Here is a 20454-nt window from a genome sequence, read left to right on the forward strand (position 1 = left end):
AGGAGACAAATATTTCTTAATAATTTTGATGACTTGTTGTTATGATGTTATCCTGTTATAATTCACATTCATTATTATGGGGTGGCAGGTAGCCTAGTGGATAGAGTGTTGGATTAGTAACCGAAAGGTGCAAGTTCATAATCCCTGAGCTAACAAGGTAAAACAAATCTGTCGTTCTGCCCCAGAACAAAGCAGTGTCCTAAGCCATCATTGAAAATAAGAATTTGTTCTTAACTGACCTGCCTAGTTAAATAAATAAAAATTATTACTGTTTCATTCACTTCTTACATCCCCCTTGCTGCTCCCCATATGGACGTTCCCCAACGGACTCTTACCCTTCCCCCGCAGTTGTAAATGTGCATAGATTATTACTATTATTATAATAATTACTATCTTTAATTTGTCTCTTTCCCTGCAATTAGAACTGCGTCCCTGTACATGTGACTAATAAACTCTAACTATCAAGAGTAGACTGTGTTTCTGCTCTCTTTGTTTGGCTTATTGTTGGAGGGGTCAGACTGTTTAGCCTCCCTGTTAAGTGGTACCATTACTTCCCAGCAATGACAATTGCCACTCTGCAAAGGACAAGAACTGTAATAATAAGGGTAAACAACTCTAGACAGATGATAAATAAATGTTCTCTCTCAAGGCTGAGTAACATTACAGCAGAAACAGCATACATCTCTTGATACAAGCTTCTCCAGTTATCCTCCTCCAGTATTTCCTGTTGGCTGGACATCATTAACTCAGCAAAAAACATATTTTCACTGTCAACTGTGTTTATTTTCAGCAAATTTAACATGATCATAACAAGATTCAACAACTGAGACATAAACTGAACAAGTTCTACAGACATAAATTGAACAATGTGTCCCTGAACAAAGCGGGGGGTCAACATCAAAAGTAACAGTCAGTATCTGGTGTGGCCACCAGCTGCATTAAGTACTGCATCTCCTCCTCATGGATTGCATCAGATTTGCAAGTTCTTGCTGTGAGTTGTTACCTCACTCTTCCAACAAGGCATCTGCAAGTTCCTGGACATTTCTGGGCGGAATGGCCCTAGCCCTCACCCTCCGATCCAACAGGTCCCAGATGTGCTCAATGGGATTGAGATCCGGGCTCATCGCTGGCCATGGCAGAACACTGACATTCCTGTCTTGCAGGAAATCACGCACAGAACGAGCAGTATGGCTGGAGGCATTGTCATGCTGGAGGGTCATGTCTGGATGAGCCTGCAGGAAGGGTACAACATGTGTGAGGAGGATGTCTTCCCTGTAAGGTACAGTGATGAGATTGCCTGCAATGACAACAAGCTCAGTCCGATGATGCTGTGACACACCGCCCCAGACCATGACGGACCCTCCACCTCCAAATTGATCCCGCTCCAGAGTACAGGCCTAAGTGTAACACTCATTCCTTAGACGATAAACGCGAATCCGGCCATCACCCCTGGTGAGACAAAACCGCAACTCGTCAGTGAAGAGCACTTTTTGCCAGTCCTGTCTGGTCCAGCGACGGTGGGTTTCTGCCCATAGGCGACGTTGTTGTCGGTGATGTCTGGTGAGGATCTGCCTTACAACAGGCCTACAAGCCCTCAGTCCAGCCTCTCTCAGCCTATTGCGGACAGTCTGAGCACTAATGGAGGGATTGTGCATTCCTGGTGTAACTCCAGCAGTTTTTGTTGCCATCCTGTACCTGTCCCGCAGGTGTGATGTAGGGATGTACCGATCCTGTGCAGGTGTTGTTACATGTGGTCTGCCACTGCGAGGACGATCAGCTGTCCATCCTGTCTCACTGTAGCGCTATCTTAGGCGTATCTCAGACCGATTTCAGAGTGTCAAATCGGAGGGCCTGTTGTGTGGACCTCTGGCAGTCTCTAAGGGGGTGCCACAGAGTTCAATTCTCGGGCTGACTCTTTTCTATGTATACATCAACAATGTTGCTCTTGCTGCTGGTGATTCTCTGATCCACCTCTACGCAGACGACACCATTCTGTATACTTCTGGTCCTTATTTGGTAACTGTGATAACTAACCTCCAGACGAGCTTCAATGCCAAACAACTCTCCTTCTGTGGCCTCCAACTGCTCTTAAATGCAAGTCAAACTAAATGCATGCTCTTCAACCGATTGGTGCCCGCACCTGCCCGCACGTCCAGCATCACTACTCTGGACGGTTCTGAATTAGGATATGTGGACAACTACAAATACCTAGGTGTCTGGTTTGATTGTAAACTCTCCTTGCAAACTCACATTAAGCTTCTCCAAATCAAAATTAAATCTAGAATCGGCTTCCTATTTCTCAAAACAAAGCATTGTTCACTCATGCTGCCAAACATACCCTATTAAAACTGACTATCCTACCAATCCTACTACCCACCACTGCGACCTGTATGCTCTTGTTGGCTGGCCCTCGCTTCATATTCGTCGCCAAACCCACTGGCTCCAGGTCATCTATACGTCTTTGCTAGGTAAAGCCCCGCATTATCTTAACTCACTGGCTGCACCCAGCCGTAGCACGCGCTCCAGCAGGTATATTTCACTGGTCACCCCCAAAGCCAATTCCTCCTTTGGCTGCCTTTCCTTTGAGTTCTCTGCTGCCAATAACTTGAACACATTGCAAAACTCAATTTAGAGAGGGAGACTCATATCTCCCTCTCTAACTGCAAGCAACAGCTGTCAGAGAAGCTCACAGATCACTGCACCTGTACATAGCACATCTGTAAATTGCCCATCCAACTACCTCATCCCCATACAGTTATTTATTTTTTGCTCCTTTGCACCCCAGTATCTCTCCTTGAACATTCATCTTCTGCACATCTATCCCTCCAGTGTTTAATTGCTAAATTGTAAATATTTCACCACTTAATTGCTAAATTGTAATTATTTCACCACTATGTCCTATTTATTGCCTTACCACCCTGATCATTCCTCATTTGCACACACTGTATATAGACTTTTTTCTATTGTGTTATTGACTGTATGTTTGTTTATTCCATGTGTAACTCTGTGTTGTTGTTGGTGTCGCACTGCTTTGCTTCATCTTGGCCAGGCCGCAGTTGTAAAAGAGAACTTGTTCTCAACTGGCCTACCTGGTTAAATATAGGTGAAATAAAAACAATAAAAAATATGCATTACAGTAGCGTCCATTCCCTGTAGGGATCCCTATATGCTCTGGTCTGGTCCTGCCTCTTACCTCTCTCTGACTGACACTGGCCTTTATCAGGGAAGGCAATGCAAATAGTCTGGGTAGCCATTTGATTAGCTGTTCAGGAGTCTTATGGCTTGGGGGTATAAGCTCTTGGAGCCTCTTGGACTTTGGCACTCAGGTGTAGTAGCAGAGCGGACAGTGTATGACTAGGGTGGCTGGAGTCTTTGACAATGTTTAGGGCTTTTCTCTTACACCACCTGGTATAGAGGTCTTGGATTGCAGGAAGTTTGTCCCCGGGGATGTACTGGGCCGTACGCTCTACCCTCTGTAGAGCCTTGCGGTCAGTTGCCATACCAGGCAATGATGCAACCCATCAAGATCCTCTCAATGGTGCAGCTGTAAAACCTTATTGAGGATCTGAGGACCCATGCCATAACTTTTCTGTCTCTCGACGGGGAATAGGTTTTTTCGTGCCCTCTTCATGACTGTCTTGGTGTGCTTGGACCATGTTTGTTTGTTGGTGATGTGGATGCCAAGGAACTTGAAGCTGTCAACCTGCTCCACTATAACCCCGTCGATGAGAATGGGGTTGTGCTCTGTCCTCATTTTCCCGTCGTCCACAATCATCTCCTTTGTCTTGATCACGTTGAGGGTGAGGTTGCTGTCCTTACACCACACGATCAGGTCGCTTACCTCCTCCCTATAGGCCGTCTCATCATTGTCTGTGATTAGGCCTACTGTACCACTGTTGTGTCATCAGCAAACGCAATTATGGTGTCGGAGTCATTCCTGGCCGTGCAGGCATGAGTGAACAGGGAGTACAGGAGGGGACTGGGCACGCACCCCTGAGGGGGCCCCGTGTTGAGGATCAGTGTGGTGGATGTGTTGTTATCTACCCTTACCACCTGGGGACGGCTTGTCAGGAAGTCCAGGATCCAGTTGCAGTGGGAGGTGTTTAGTCCCAGGGTCCTTAGCATAGTGATGAGCTTTGAGGGCACCATGGTGTTAAACGCTGACCTGTAGTCAATGAATAGCATTCTCACATAGGTGTTCCTTTTGTCCAGGTGGGAAAGGGCAGTGTGTAGTGTGTGGATCATCATCTGTGGATCTGTTGGTGCGGTATGCAAAATGGAGTGGGTCTAGGTTTTCTGGGATAATGGTGTTGATGTGAGCCATGACCAGCCTTTTAAAGCATTTCATGGCTACAGACGTGAGTGCTAGGGGTTGGTAGTCCTTTAGGCAGGTTACCTTAGTGTTCTTGGGCACAGGGACTATGGTGGTCTCCTTGAAACATATTGGTATTACATACTCAGACAGGGAGAGGTTGAAAATGTCAGTGAAGACACTTGCCAGATGTGGACTACATGTCTGATAATCCGTCTGGCCCTGCGTCGTTGTGAATGTTGACCTGTTTAAAACCTCTTTGGGATAGGCGGGACACAAATGTCCCAACTGGCCAATTGCCAGGGGAAATGCAGAGCCCAGATTCAAATAAAATACTATAAAATTCAAACTTTCATTAAATCACACATGTAAGATACTCAATTAAAGCTACACTCGTTGTGAATCCAGCCAACATGTCTGATTTTAAAAATGGTTTTCGACGAAAGCATCTGATGATAGCGCCAGCAGTAAACAAAGGGGTTAGCATATTTCAACCCTGCAGGCGCTACACAAAACGCTGAAATAAAAAATAAAACATGCATTACCTTTGATGAGCTTCTTTTGTTGGCGCTCCAATATGTCCCATAAACATCACAATTGGTCCTTTTGTTCAAGTAATTCCGTCCTTATACAGTGCCTTGCGAAAGTATTCGGCCCCCTTGAACTTTGCGACCTTTTGCCACATTTCAGGCTTCAAACATAAAGATATAAAACTGTATTTTTTTGTGAAGAATCAACAACAAGTGGGACACAATCATGAAGTGGAATGACATTTATTGGATATTTCAAACTTTTTTAACAAATCAAAAACTGAAAAATTGGGCGTGCAAAATTATTCAGCCCCTTTACTTTCAGTGCAGCAAACTCTCTCCAAAAGTTCAGTAAGGATCTCTGAATGATCCAATCCACCTGTGTGTAATCAAGTCTCCGTATAAATGCTTGATGTTTGAAGACTGAAATGTGGCAAAAGGTCGCAAAGTTCAAGGAGGCCGAATACTTTCGCAAGGCACTGTATATCCAAAATGTCCATTATAAAGCGCGTTTGATCCAGAAAAAACAGCTTACAAAAAACGCAACGTCACTCCAAAATATTTCAAAAGTTGCCTATAAACTTTGCCAAAATATTTCAAACTACTTTTGTAATACAACTTTAGGTATTTGTAAACGTTAATAATCGATCAAATTGTAGACGGGGTAATCTGTGTTCAATACAGGAATGAAAACAAACCAGCGCTAAATGTGTTACCCAGTTCCTAGTTGGCCTACAACCTCAACCAAATTCCAAAGACTGGTGACATCCAGTGGAAGCGGTATGAACTGAAAACAGGTTCCTAAGAAATATCCCTTGGCAATGACAAGGGATATTTCAGGGAACAGAGAGAGGCACAAAAAAATCTGAACAGTTAGTCCTTGGGGTTTTGCCTGCTACATAAGTTCTGTCATACTCACAGACATGATTCAAACAGTTTTAGAGACTTCAGAGTATTTTCTATCCAAATATATGAATAATATGCATATCTTATATTCCTGGCATGAGTAGCAGGAATTTGAAATTGGGCATGCTATTTATCCAAAAGTGAAAATTCTGCCCCCTAACCCCAAGAGGTCTTTCATCGGCTGCGGAGAGCGTGATCACACAGTCGTCCGGAACAGCTGATGCTCTCATGCATGTTTCAGTGTTACTTGCCTCGAAGCGAGCATAGAAGTTATTTAGCTCGTCAGGTAGGCTCGTGTCACTGGGCAGCTCTCGGCTGTGCTTCCCTTTGTAGTCTGTAATAGTTTGCCGGCCCTGCCACATCCGACGAGCGTCAGCGCCGGTGTAGTACGATTCGATCTTAGTCCTGTATTGACACTTTGCCTGTAGGGTCTCGTCTCTCAGTCACTGTGCAGGTGCCACCCACACGCCAAACCACTTTTATGCACACATCAAGATGATAGCAGTGCCACATGTTCCCATCTTTCCTTTTTAAAAAGGTCCCCCTTCCCTTCATCTTCAGGTGCTGTGTGTGTGGCATAGGGGGAATTATGGCACTTTATCAACACAGTGCATATATACAGATGTAGGATCTTAATTTGATCACCCTGTTGCAGGAAAATGATTCTGCAATGCAGGACAATTTAAACTTGTAGTGTATATGGGGTTTAAAAAGGCTCCTGAAGTTTGTCATTTCCACATTTCTGACCCGATTTTCCCTTACAAAAAATGTATCAACCCCTATAAAAATGTCCCTTAATTAGAATCCTCATAATAACTCACATTTCCTGTTGCTGCAGGATTATTTTCCTTCTGTGGCAAACTGGCTCAAATTAAGATCCTACATCTGTACACCCATGTCTGTTGGGTGGCGTCTAAATCACCTTCCACTTGACGTCTAATATGGATGGCAAGGGGCTTTCTGTGCATTCTGTAGCATGGTGCTGTGCATTACAATTAACTCTCCTGGGAAGAGAAGCACTTACAGCCTCAATTCTGTTACAGGGCACATGTGTCACATCATAAATCAGAGACCTGTAGAGAGATGACAGAGTGCTATTTACAATGCCCATGCCATTCCCCGCCCAGTTAAACAGACAGCAAGGACCTCTCATGGTGGGGTGGGAACAACGACCACTGCTTCTGAGATTCAATCCAAAGCCATCCATTGCATGTGTGTGCAGGTGTGTGCATGTGTGACTACACGTATGTGTGTTGTGTGTGATTCATTTCCATTTGCAACGGAGATTAGATTATAACTCTCTCTGGGATGCAAATTAACTGTGGGGAATCGAGGAGGAGAAGAGAGAGGGAGAGCGAGGGTGTGGGGAGAGAGACAGATAAAGACTGAGAGGGGAAATAGAGAGAGAGAGAGACAGCTGTGATAGAGAGTGAGATAGAAACAGATAACTAATTCACACAGGATTCCCAGTATGTTGCCTGAAGAAGAAAAAGATGCTGGGCAATGTTTATATAATCCCCCATTTATTTGTTTATACTTTTTCATACTGACAAGGACAATGTCGGGCAACAATAGAATGTTCATGATTTAATGTGTGCTAAAGCCGGTAAGATGATTTACATTTTATACTGAGCCGTTGACAGGACTTTAAAACATAATACCGCATTCATGACTACCTTGTTTGGTGGATATAAAAGTACAGGCTTTGTTACTGGCAATATCTTTCTGACTTAAATGTAAATGATAAAGAAAAGGCAGGAAAAAGAAGACGGCATGCCAAAGTTGGCAGGTTTTTGTCTTGGTATGAATGGGATAAGAGACAGAGGCAGCGGTGACAGCAGCTGACCCTGTGTCTTCTGTTTCAGACAACATGTGAGGAATGCCATAACTCGCACACTGAAACACACGCACAAAAGCAAGGAAACGCACACACGCAAACCAAGACAGAAGCCCCGTTTATACCTGGTGCTAACGTGTCTGGAAAATGTCCACATTCGATTTTACCCACATTTTCAGACAGGTGTAGATGATTAAAATACGCATTGTGAACTTATTATGATCCCGATTTCACAAGTGTAAACAGACTAGATCAAGAAAAGATTAGGATGAAGAACGCATGTAAGTGTCAGGTATAAACGGGGCTAAAGAGTCACCCTAGTGTGAACACTGCTTGCTTACACTCCTCTCTCTTACTCGCTAGCCACTAGCTCTCTCACTCACGCAGTATCGCTTCATCTCTCTAGCTCTCTTCCTCTCTCTCTCTCTCTCTCTCTCTCTCTCTCACACACACTCTATCGCTGAGCTCTAACCGGTTGGATACAGTGCAGAGGACTTGAGGAGAGTGCTCTTTTCTTCTTTGGCATTTCCTTCCTGCCTCTCTCCCTCACGCGCTGCTGATTTAGATCATGTCCTTAGGGTGAGGATGTATTTGTGTCAAGCTGCAACAAAGGAAGAGTAAACAAAGAGTAAACATTTACTGAACGGAGGAACGGGAAAGACCCTCCTTTATAGGCTCAACAAAGGTGAGTTGAAAAACTAGTAGTTCTCTCTTTCTCTCTTTCTGCTCTGTGTGGACCTCTTCTTTTCACTATAAAAGTGTGTATTTCCATAGTTGTGCAGGAAGACACACATGAGCTTGTATGGTTTTGTGTGATAGTTTATTATAATAATAATATTAATCATATATTCAGATTTAAAGCACTATTCATTATATAAAGAAATCTCAAAGAACTGTAAAGTAAACGACAACAAAAAGCAAGCAATTTAAAAACAACATCATCACGTTGAGTAGATCTACAGTCAAGAGACTGAAGGATGAGAAAGTTCACACTTACTACGTCAAATGACACACTGTTTTCATCGTTGAGGGATGCCTGCCTCTTTGGTTGTGAGGACTGAGGAGAGAAGTTACACTCTGGGTTGGGTTGTAAACATGGTGTGCTCTCTTATTGTCTGATATCCAGGTGGAGTGTTTTCTCTCTACCATGGTAGCAGAGTGAGCTCAGTGTAAGAAAGGCGAGGGCAGCAAGTTCTGTCTCTCAGCTCTCCCTTTACATGTGAGGCAATTAAGGCAGATTGGCAGTGGCTGTCGGTGGGTAACCTGGAATCAGGCGCGTGGAGGTGCGTTGAGAGTATTTAGAGACGAGAGGGACAATCCCTTTGTACATCACAAAAAGCCATCTTCTCACTGACTAATGATTTAGAATTCACTAAAGAAATGAGTTTAAAAAAACATTGGGCATACACTGGTTGAATAGATGTTGTTTCCACATCATTTTAATGAAATTGCATTGAGCCAACGTGGAATAGACGTTGAATTGATGTCTGTGCCCTGTGGGTTGCAAGTTTTTGTTTGAGTAAACGTGGCCAGAGGCATCTTGTGTGTGCGTGTCTGTGTGTGCACGTGTGCATGTCTGTGATTGTGTCTGCGTACAGTGGCCTTTGGAGTATTTTGAGGTAATGTGGCCATTAGGGCTAATGCACACAGTGCTGAGCCTTCACATTTAATGACTGCAAACTGGGAAATGATTCAGGCATGGCACTGAGAGCATGTAGCATATTCCCTCTTGAATTTTAGTTGATGGATGCATTTCAGCATACCTTACAGGGTGGCTTTACACAGTAGCTCGCCTGTGGGTCCTTCTCTGAGATCACTGTTCTCTGACGTAGGGAAAGTGATTTAGTGAATGGAAAAGTTTACATTAAATGCTCTGAGGGGGTCCATGTTGTAAGTGATTATGAATTCACTTGTTTTAATTAAACAAGGGAGAGGATATATAGGAACACACACTCGGTTGGAACATGGGGCAGTATATAAACATACCCAAATGAAACTGCCTATTTCTCAGGCCCAGAATCTAGAATATGCATATAATTGTCAGATAGAAAACACTCTAAAGTTTCCAAAACTGTCAAAATATTGTCTGTGGGTATAACAGAACTGATATTGCAGGCAAAAACCTGAGGAAAATCCAACAAGGAAGTGCCTAAGAGAAACAAATCTCCCTGTTGCATTGCATGCCTTCCCTCCATTTAAAGGGATATCAACCAGATTCCTTTCTCTATGGCTTCCACATGGTGTGAACAGTCTTTAGACATAGTTTCAGGCTTTTATTCTGAACAATGGGCGAGAAGGATCACATCGCGTCAGCGGATGGCTGGGAGCTAGCAGAGTTTTGCATGTGCAACAACTTGGAGCACACATTTTCTCTCTCTCTCCTATTGAAAAAGCTATGGTCCGGTTGAAATATTATTGATTATTTATTGTAAAAACAACCTGAGGATTGATTATAAAAAACGTTTGACATGTTTCTAGGAACTTTACGGATGCTATTTGGAATTTTCGTCTGACCCGTCGTGACCGCTCGAGCCTGTGGATTTCTGAACAAAACGCGCCAACCAAATGGAGGTATTTTGGATATAAAAATAATCTTTATGGAACAAAAGGAACATTTATTGTGTCTCGTGAGTGCAAACATCCGAAGATCATCAAAGGTAAGCGATTCATTTTATTGCTTTTCTGACTTTCGTGACCAATCTACTTTGCTGCTAGCTGTTTGTAATGTTTTGTCTGCTGAAAGATGTCCTAACATAAACGCTTGGATAGTTTTTGCTGTTAAGCTTTTTTGAAATTTGACACGCCAGGTGGATTAACAACAAGCTAAACTGTGTTTTGCTATTTTGCACTTGTGATGTCATGAAAATTAAATATTTTTAGTAATTTAATTTGAATTTTGCGCTCTGCAATTCAGAGGATGTTGATGAAAATGATCCCGCTAATGGGATGGGTGTGCAAGAAGTTTTTAAAATGAGGGGGGATATTTTTTTTTAATGAGCTTTGCCTTATTTCTGTTACAGCATATTGGGTGACTGTCATTCATATTCCATTCACCCAGTTCAATGTAACATCGATAGATTTATGCTACTGCATGATACTCAAATTTCCCCTGTACCCATCATGAGGTTGCTACAACCTAGCCTATGAATTAAAGTTTACATCGCAGGTGCACAGGTCGACATTCACACATTCAATACCGCCTTACAAACTCTTGCCTGCATCTAGCTGATCTAGGGTGTAATAATTAGTCCAACAGTTGCAAATAAGAGTTTCCATTGGACAAATTCAGGTATGTTTATCCCCGTTTCATTCCATTTGCTTCCATTTAAGAACAGTTTTTCAACAGTATCTGCAGAATGAAAAATAAAATGCAGAATAGGTGGCAGTAGACAGCGCCAGCAGTAGATCCAGCAGATGTACTTCTCAGGCTTTAACATGAAGGAACTAGAGGAAGTAGGTCTGATAAAGGCTAAAAAAAGCTTGGAGTGTCATGACTCTGATAATGTCTCACAGGCTGTCACACGTCTAACCCTGTCTGTCTGGGCAGCTGTTGAGCCCTACAAGGGTAGGTGTCAATTAAAAACACTCAACATAGCCTCAATCCAATAGTGCTATATCAACAAATGTCTTTCATTTGATATTTTAGTCATTTAGCAGACACTCTTACACGCAGCAACTTACAGTTAATACATTAATCTTAAGATAGCTAGGTGAGACAACCACTTATCCCCTATCAGCAAAGAAAAGTGAAAGGTTTATTTAATTGTATAAGCTTTTTATGGTGGGGGGGATAAGACTGAGATGTCTTATTTAAGATAACACAGACAGGTTATCAGCATGCCAAGTCTACAAACAAACCATTTAGATGGTTAGCTAAGAAAAAAACTGTCAATGACTTTTAATAAACATCTGTAGTCGAAATTCACAGAATACCATATAGAATATCAGTCTTATCAAGTTATCTCTGCATAAAGTTCATACGGAGTTCCCCATTTCTGGGCTGGGTCTATGAGTCTCTCTCTCTCTGTCTCTGTCTCTCTCTGTGTGACTGACGGAACCAGGCAGGCAGCCTCAGTTCATATACAGCAGTCGGTTCCTTGACATTGCCTTTGATGCTCCCCCGTATCCAATTCCACTCAACAGATGATCATCTCTAGCAGGAACCTAGCAGGAATATATGTATAATAGACTCTCATCTCATCAGCTGTATTGTGTATCCTCTGTGTCTGTGGGCCCTCGGGGCCTTGTATTTAAAACCATTAGACGCCAGACGCAGTAAGCTAGCGGTCTACCCTGTTACACTGTCAAGTGTAATATCTGATACTAGGAATAGAGAACTCTATGCATTCAGACACCGTTTACTGCTGTGTATTACCGTGTCTGCTCAATGGATAAAACAGTGCAAATTAAAAGCTTGTCGTTGTTGTTTACTCCATATAAAACCACATTCCATTAATCCATTAAATGCATTCATTAAACTGAAATGTCAATAGTGTTGATTTGCTTGTAGTCACCCTTCACTACAATGTCATTCCATCAGTATACACATTAACATTATTTGTGGGTGGTTGCTTTGTCACCCAACACGAGGGTAGTCTCTCTCTCTCTCTCTCTCTCTCTCTCTCTCTCTCTCTCTCTCTCTCTCTCTCTCTCTCTCTCTCTCTCTCTCTCTCTCTCTCTCTCTCTCTCTCTCTCTCTCTCTCTCTCTCTCTCTCTCTCTCTCTCTCTCTCTCTCTCTCTCTCTCTCTCTCTCTCTCTCTCTCTCTCTCTCTCTCTCTCTCTCTCTCTCGTTGTGTATTTAAGCATTGCTGAAATGAGAAGCAGGAATAATAAAATAAAGAACATGATGTTGAAATTCAGAGACATTTTCACCCACTGGCAGTTTTGAATACTAATGTACTGTGTGCTTCTGTGTTAGTGCTCTGTGTACAGAAGTGCATCTTTGGGTCAACAGAACATGCATCACATTTTTAAATCCTATACTGCCAGGCTATGGAAGTATTGACCTATTGATAAACACGATTTAGAATTACAATAATGGCTGCACTTTGCTAAATGGGGCATATAAACTGTGCTAATATTGGTACTATTGAATCCTTCTCTGCATTTTAACACAATCAGACCGAGAAAGCAATTAATCTGTGATGCCATGGAATCAGCATGAAACTCACCATGCTCCTACCATTGGCAAAATGTCTACATACTACAACAAACTGTATGGATCCACAGGAGCAGGAACTCAATGTTCTGAAAAGCCCGATGTCTGAATCATGCTGTAATGAATGGCTCAGCTCCCTGTCGTCAATACTCATTACTTGCTCTACCTGCCTTTGACCAATTGCTTGACTAGTGGATCTGACCTTTGACAGACCAGTGTCACAGTACACCCTATACCTGTATTAGAAAACAGATAATGACAGCTCAGTAAGGAGGGGAGAGTGGGGAGGCAGGGGTGTGTCTGTCCATATAATAGACTTAAGGTTCACTGACCTATGCTCAGCCAGTAGGTGTATACAGAGGCGAATGCCACAAGATCGAATGAAAAGTGAATGAGGGAGGAATGTCAATGTCTGACACCTGCTGTTCGTGATTACAGGTGAACGTGTTAGCATTACGGCATAGTCCCCCTAGCTGCCTCTTTGTCTCAACTTGACCAAGCGTCAGGACAGGATGAACTTTTCACCCCAGATAAAAGGATAATGTCAAAGCTGTGACCCTGATGCCTCTCTAGTGTCTGACCACATGCAATGTGACAGCCAGGTGACCGAAGGGAATATGTGACCTCACCTCACGTCCACCATCAAAGGTGCCAGCTCATTCCCAAGAATATCATTATATATATTGGAGAAAATGGACTGACTTCTAAGTCAACATCACTCAGAACACGAGTAGTAATATCCAAGGTTCGGGTTTAAACAAACCATGAGAGAGTGGATGCAATTACCACCCATAACTCACTGTCCTTGCTCAGAGGGACAACATTTCTCTCATTATTTGTTCATTGATGTTCAGTGGTAACATAATCTTTTTACCCAAGCTGTTCATATCTGCAGTTTAGATTCCAATGCATGAGGCATGTTCAGGACTTCCCCCTATTCCCTCTAAGTGTCCGTTGACTGTCGGCAGAGTGACTCACCAGAGCAGTGGGACTGGAACGATAGATTGGTATATAGTTGTCAGGGTTAAAAGTGGAGCAAGGTGTACTTTCCTTCTTTGACAATGTTCTCATCTCCATGTGGTCTGGTGTGAACGTACACCGACAGACAGGATGGCACAGGACCAGAGGGAACCACAGATAAAAAACATGTAAAAAGGTGCATCCGTAAGAGAGTCGATTTTTTGTCTCTTTCTGATCCAGATCCACTGATGTATGTGGCAGCTGCTTTTCATAATCAAATGATATTCATGGAAAACTGCACAAAATGACACTGAAGTCTGTGCATTAGACAGAACATGTGATATTTCTGCCGTAGTAATGTCTGTAGTAATGACTGTGGTTGTGTGTATTGGCCTTGTTGTCTGGGATAAAGATCGAGGGAATGTGATTCATTATAAGATCCGTTTTTTATATGACTCCTGATATCTGGAACAGACAGTATTATAATGAGCCATCTTCCCCACCGTTAACAATAGTAATATGAATAATAATACACATAATTTGGTGGGTGCTTATATTTGTCCTATTTCGCACATTTACAAGTGTGAATTAATATGCATGTGTGAATTGGAAATGTGTTTTTTGCATATCCCAACTCCCCCTGATACACCTTCAGAGCGTTATCATCCATAATTGTTGCAGAATCCAGTTAGTTTTACACTGAAGTTAAGAAATACTTTAATTGTTCTTAAAGAAAGTTGAAGCTCACTTACTGCATTTCTATACAATTTAAAAACTCAAAAATACTGTCGGAGAACAGCAAAAAAATATCTAAAATTGCCACAAACACTTAGCCTATTAGCTAAACAGTTAACCTCTACACAGTAAGTCACATTAACTGGGATCACAAACTACAATTGTATACGAACAGATTTTTTCTGTTAGCAGAAAAAATATTTGTAATAACACTTTTTTTAAATAGATTTTTTAAAGTACATCCTGCAATTCTACACATTTTGCTATGGCTTATGTTATGTTAATATGATATCTGAGTGAGAGTAACTAACAACATCAATGGGGGCCCCATGGTGGTCAGGGCCCCTGAGCACCTGCCCTGCATGCCCAGGTCGGTAATCCAGCCATGATTACTAGAAGTTTAGATAGCTGTCTAGACTCATTTACCAATCAAAAATAGTGTAACTGACATGGGCTAATTGAGTGACTGTCAGTGTGTGACATATAACAAGAGGAACACTGCTGATGCACAAACAAGTTTAGAAATTGCACCTCGTGTATTCTACTATTTCAATCAACCATATGCACAAAATGTTAATGTAATGAGATTTCAGATTTTACCTCACAACGATGAGATCTCATACCCATTTTGTATGAAATCCTGCAAAAAGTAATCACAATGGAATTCAGCTAATATCTAAGTGCCTTGTGCAGGGCTCTCCAACCATGTTCATGGAGAGCTACCATCCTGTAGGTTTTCACTCCAACCCCAGTTGTAACTAACCTGATTCAGCTTATCAACAATTCAGCTTAGTTAATTATTGAAATCAGGTACGCTAGATTACGGTTGGAGCAACAGTAGCTCTCCAGGAACAGGGTTGGAGAGCCAAGTGTATATTTCAAACAATATTTTGAGAAGGGACAGAATTTTAGTTAAAATGATAGATTTTTTTTTTGAGAGCATGCCAGAATGGAATGGGTCAGTGTGCTTCATCACGGTAGCATGATGAACTACAGTATCTATAATGCTCTGTAAGTATATCCGGTTTATCTTACTAAATACGTTCCTAAAGCTAACACTATGTTGTCCCATCTTCTTATTAATATATGATGTCAGAAGTGCTTTTGAAATCACAGTACGTTACTTTTCCATAAAGTTCCATCACCTCACCTTGACTGAGAAGGTGAACTACAGTGCTTTCAGAAAGTTATCACATCCCTTGACTTTTTCCACATTTTGTTGTCTTACAGCCTGAATTTCAAATGGATTAAATGTATATATATTTGTATATTTGCCTACACACAGTACACGGTATGTTTTTAATTTTTTACAATTTATTTTACAAATGAATGAAAAATTTAAAGCTGAAATATCTTCAGTCAATAAGTATTCAACCCCTTTGTTATGGCAAACCTAACTAGGTTCAGGAGACAACATTTGTTTAACAAGTCACATAAGTTGCATGAAATCACTGTCTGCAATAACAGTGTTTAACATGATTTTTGAATGACTACCTCATCTCTGTACCCCACATATACAATTATCTGTAAGGTCCCTCAGTTGAGCAGTGAGTTTCAAACACAGATTCAACCACAAAGACCAGGGAGGTTTTCCAATGCCTCACAAAGAGGGCACCTATTGGAAGATGGGTAAAAAAACAAACATTGAATATCCCTTTGAGTAAGGTGAAGTTATTAATTACACGTGGATGGTGTATCAATATACCCAGTCACTACAAAGAAACAGGCGTCCTTCCTAACTCAGTTGCAGGAGAGGAAGGAAACTGCCCAGGGATTTCCCCATGAGGCCAATGGTGACTAAAACAGTTACAGAATTGAATGGCTGTGATAGGAGAAAACTGGGGATGGATCAACAACATTGCCGTTACTGCACAACACTAACCTAAATGACAGAGTGAAAAGAAGGAAGCCTGTACAGAATAAAAAATATTCCAAAACATCCATCTTGTTTGCAACAATACTGCAAAAAATGTGGCAAAGCAATACACTTTTTGTCCTGAATACAAACTGCCACTCTCCATATTTGCAAGCATAGTGTTAGCTGCTTGTAATCGTTAAGGACTGGGGAGTTTTTCAGGATAAAAAATAAACAGAATGTAGCTAAGAACAAGTCCTAGAGCAAAACCTGGTTCGGCCTGCTTTCCACCAGACACTGGGAGATGAGATCACCTTTCAGGAGGACAATAACCTAAAACAGAAGGCCAAACCTACAGTACACTGGAGTTGCTTACAGAGAAGACAGTGAATGTTCCTGGGTGGCTGAGTTACAGTTTTGACTTATATCTGCTTGAAAATCTATGGCAAGACTTGAAAATGGTTGTCTAGCAATGATCAACAACCAATTTGACAGAGCTTGAAGAATTTTGAAAAGAATATTGGGCAAATATTGTACAATCCAGGTAAGCAAAGATCTTAGAGACTTTACCCATAAGACTCACAGCTGTAATCGCTGCCAAAAGGGATTCTAACATGTGTTCACTCAGGGGTGTGGAAGTGAGATATTTCTGTATTTCATTTGGAAACATTTCAAAACACGTGTTTTAACTTTGTTATTGTGGGGTAATGTGTGTAGATGGGTGAGAAAATATATTCAAAATATATTCAATCCATTTTGAATTCAGTCTATAACACAACAAACTGTTGAATAAGTCAAAGGGTATGAATACTTTCTGAAGGCACTGTGGCTGTGTCTCTGGTCATTAACCCTCCTGCTGTGTTCCGGTCGAATTGGACCGACTTACAAGTTCTTTCTCTGAAAAATGTAGTTCATGTAATCTGATTGTCATAAGGTTCCCTGACTTTGTCCACACAGGGCATCTGAACACACAAAATACATTTAGATGATTTTCATTACATTTTGGGTGCTTTATTTAACTTTTGTACGCCTGTGGTGTTCCCAATCAAAAATTACCAGTCATTAGAAATGAATGGGTGAGACTACAATTAGTGTATAAAATTGAGTTCAGGCACATGCCCATTCATCAGATGGACACAATTCCTCTCCCAGACCCCCACATGCATGTGTGTTTGAGCACACAGACACACACACACCTCACTCCCCTTCTTGGCTTCCATGGCAACCCCCACAGGAACCTTTCCCCAATATAATTTTTTCCCCATGGGAACCACACCTGTTGACATTCTCACAAACAATTGCAACATTGTTTCAATAATCTATAGAACTTTTCTCGCAGCTCTGGTATATAACGCTTTTTTGAGGTCTTGCTCACAATTAATTCTGTGGCAGCACAATGACCAAACGATATACTGTATGTGAGGCTCTTGATCATATCTTTGATCATGACACTGGTGAGGAGGAGAGTCCTTGTTAAACTTTGACACAAATTAGTCTGTGATAAATAGCACAATATGTTTCATCTGAGTATTTGTTATAGTCAAAATCATCCATGCATTATGCATACATTTACATTTACATTTAAGTCATTTAGCAGACGCTCTTATCCAGAGCGACTTACAAATTGGTGCAAACACCTACTTATCCATACTTTTTAAAACTCAAAACGAGTTGTATGAGCTCAGGTCGATGATGCCTTCAGGCCATAAATAGCAAATAGAAGTTCAAAACATGTTATGTTCGCAATAACTTAAGTTGATAAAAATATCTAACAGAACATCAGGTGATAATGTATGTATTATTAAGAGGACAGACAGGTTAAGAGGACAGACAGGCTCAGTAATGAGGTGGGATTCCCCAGTAAAGGCCCAGCCACCCAACACTTCACATGACAATGTCTGGATACAGGCTCTAGCTGGAAGAGCTCTCCTCAACTCTCCACTTTTTGGACTTAACAGTCCGTATAACCACCTGCCAAAACACCATTAGTGTTTGAAACCAAGAGTAGAGTGATAGAAAACAGATATTCTCTCAGAGCAAGAGTGATTCCCAGAAGCAGTGTTTGTGTGTGAAGCATGTGTGTGACCTTTGCCCAGTGACCTCTGTGACCTGGTGGAGTCTGAGCTCTCTGGGTGTATATCTTCTGCGGTGTCTCTGTATCTTGGTTTAAGGAGGGTTATATGCTGTGCCAAACCCAACACTCCTCTACATACACTTCTAATAACAGGATGTAGTACCCTTTTGGGGCTTGTTAGGGACTTGATACTCAAGCTTTCTGCCCATATAAGACATGTCTATGTCCTGGAAAGTTTGCTGTTATTTACAACTGTCATGCTAATCACATTAGCGCATGTTAGCTCAACCGTCCCGGTATAGGGACACCGATCCTGTATATTAAGGGAGATTGATGTCAAGGCATTCATCTCAGTGAATATGTTTATTGTTAAATTCAGTTACAGTATTTATAGTTTGGGCAAGTAGTCTGACAACCACAATAGCAGGACTAAGGCTATGGGTACCCAGAAAAATATCCTCCAGAGAGATGTCCTATCCCTGTATGTGATCTTTGATATGGGCAGACAAGACAGTATCTCCCAGACACAACCAGACTGTTTGTTTGGATTCTCTGACACTGTGCTTTGGGCTGAACTAATTTCTCTTGGACTGCCACCACATCATCCTCTGACCCTAACCTCTAAATATACTCCTACCCCAATAACCTTATGGACAAATAGCTAGATAGGAATTTCAAATATGGAATCCAACATCACAGAGATATTAATGCAACATTAATGAAAATAAGAATCATCCATAACTACTGGATGATATTAATCATTCCCTAATGATTTATTACATCAACACTCTCAATGAACATATCAGTAGACAACCATGTTGTTTATGAGAATGGCTTAGTGTGGGTACATCTAGTCTACAACACATGTTGGTGCTCAGTGAAATCTTTCATTCTAACGAGACATCATTCTAACAAGATATTCAAACTTAAAACTTCCTATGTGTTTCCATTATAAGCAATGCTTCTAAGATGTATAATTTCAGCCAGTAGTTTTGAAAGTAGCGCTCACGAGCCAAATGGGTCCCACGAAAATGGTGTACTATGTCATCCATTTCATATAATGTATATTTTTTGGGTAGGATATGTTACAAATTCCCATTTTTACAATATGTTACAAATTTGTAAGTGCCGGACTGCATCTTTAAAGCTACCCACAACAATACAAAAAAAATACAGGCAGCCAGACATGAGTGTTGACTATCTGACTGGTTGCAATACAGGCAGCTGCTCCCTTTGTGTTCATCGTACTCCACTTAGCCTCACTCAATTTGGCTGATCTCTCTCTCTCTCTCTCTCTCTCTCTCTCTCACTCTAGCCTCACTCAATTTGGCTCTCTCTCTCTCTCTCTCTCTCTCTCTCTCTCTCTCTCTCTCTCTCTCTCTCTCTCTCTCTCTCTCTCTCTCTCTCTCTCTCTCTCTCTCTCTCTCTCTCTCTCTCTCTCTCTCTCTCTCTCTCTCTCTCTCTCTCTCAGAGAACTGGACCATAGTATATAGTATTTTATATCCTCTGGGAAGCATGGGCTTTGTAGATAGTAGAGAGAAACAGAGAAAAACTTGGAATATGATAGGGGTTCTAATAAATTCCAATCCCCAATTTATTTTGAGGACCTTGATTGTATAACGAATTCAACTTGTTAAACTCCAGTGGCAGGTTCATTTGAAAATCTCTCGGCTGATTGTATATTTGTATTACTGAGTGAGCTTGGCACCAAAAGGACATCATCGTCAGTTTAATTCTAATTTGTCCCAGAGAGTATTCAGATCAGCTCTGCTTAAAACCGCTGGGTGGCTTTTGCATGTTGCTAATATATCCCTTTGAATGGTTCATGCATGTGGATACGTCTTAATCAAGTTATGTCTGTATCCTATTTCCATCAACTTGCCAATATCAATCCATATTCAATGAGAAGTCAAGCTTCACAATATTGGTCTCGTCAAAGAAATGAGGAAACCTCAAATATGTTAGTGCTAAATGCATATTGCTACAGTTGCCACAGATTGATTTTGAGATATTGAGATATTCTAAGACATAGAAAATATTAATTAGCCATGTGACAATATTATTTCATCCCATATGTGTTCAGGCTC

The 20454-nt window shown here is 41.5% G+C and overlaps 1 protein-coding gene across 2 annotated transcripts in view; it reads left to right on the forward strand.

Annotated features, from left to right (window-relative positions):
• The first annotated feature begins 7656 nt into the window (after window positions 1-7656).
• Window positions 7657-20454, forward strand: part of LOC118359254 (protein shisa-like-1a) — a 39630-nt gene continuing 26832 nt past the window's right edge. Inside the window, exons 1-2 of one of the 2 annotated variants that reach the window (XM_052480558.1) lie at window positions 7657-8270; window positions 10064-10242. The gene's annotated coding sequence lies outside the window, so the exon portion shown is untranslated. The remainder of the gene's footprint in view (window positions 8271-10063; window positions 10243-20454) is intronic. The other variant, XM_035737672.2, reaches the window with a different exon arrangement.

Source organism: Oncorhynchus keta, chromosome 26 (assembly GCF_023373465.1).
Source record: "Oncorhynchus keta strain PuntledgeMale-10-30-2019 chromosome 26, Oket_V2, whole genome shotgun sequence".
Lineage (NCBI taxonomy): Eukaryota > Metazoa > Chordata > Actinopteri > Salmoniformes > Salmonidae > Oncorhynchus > Oncorhynchus keta.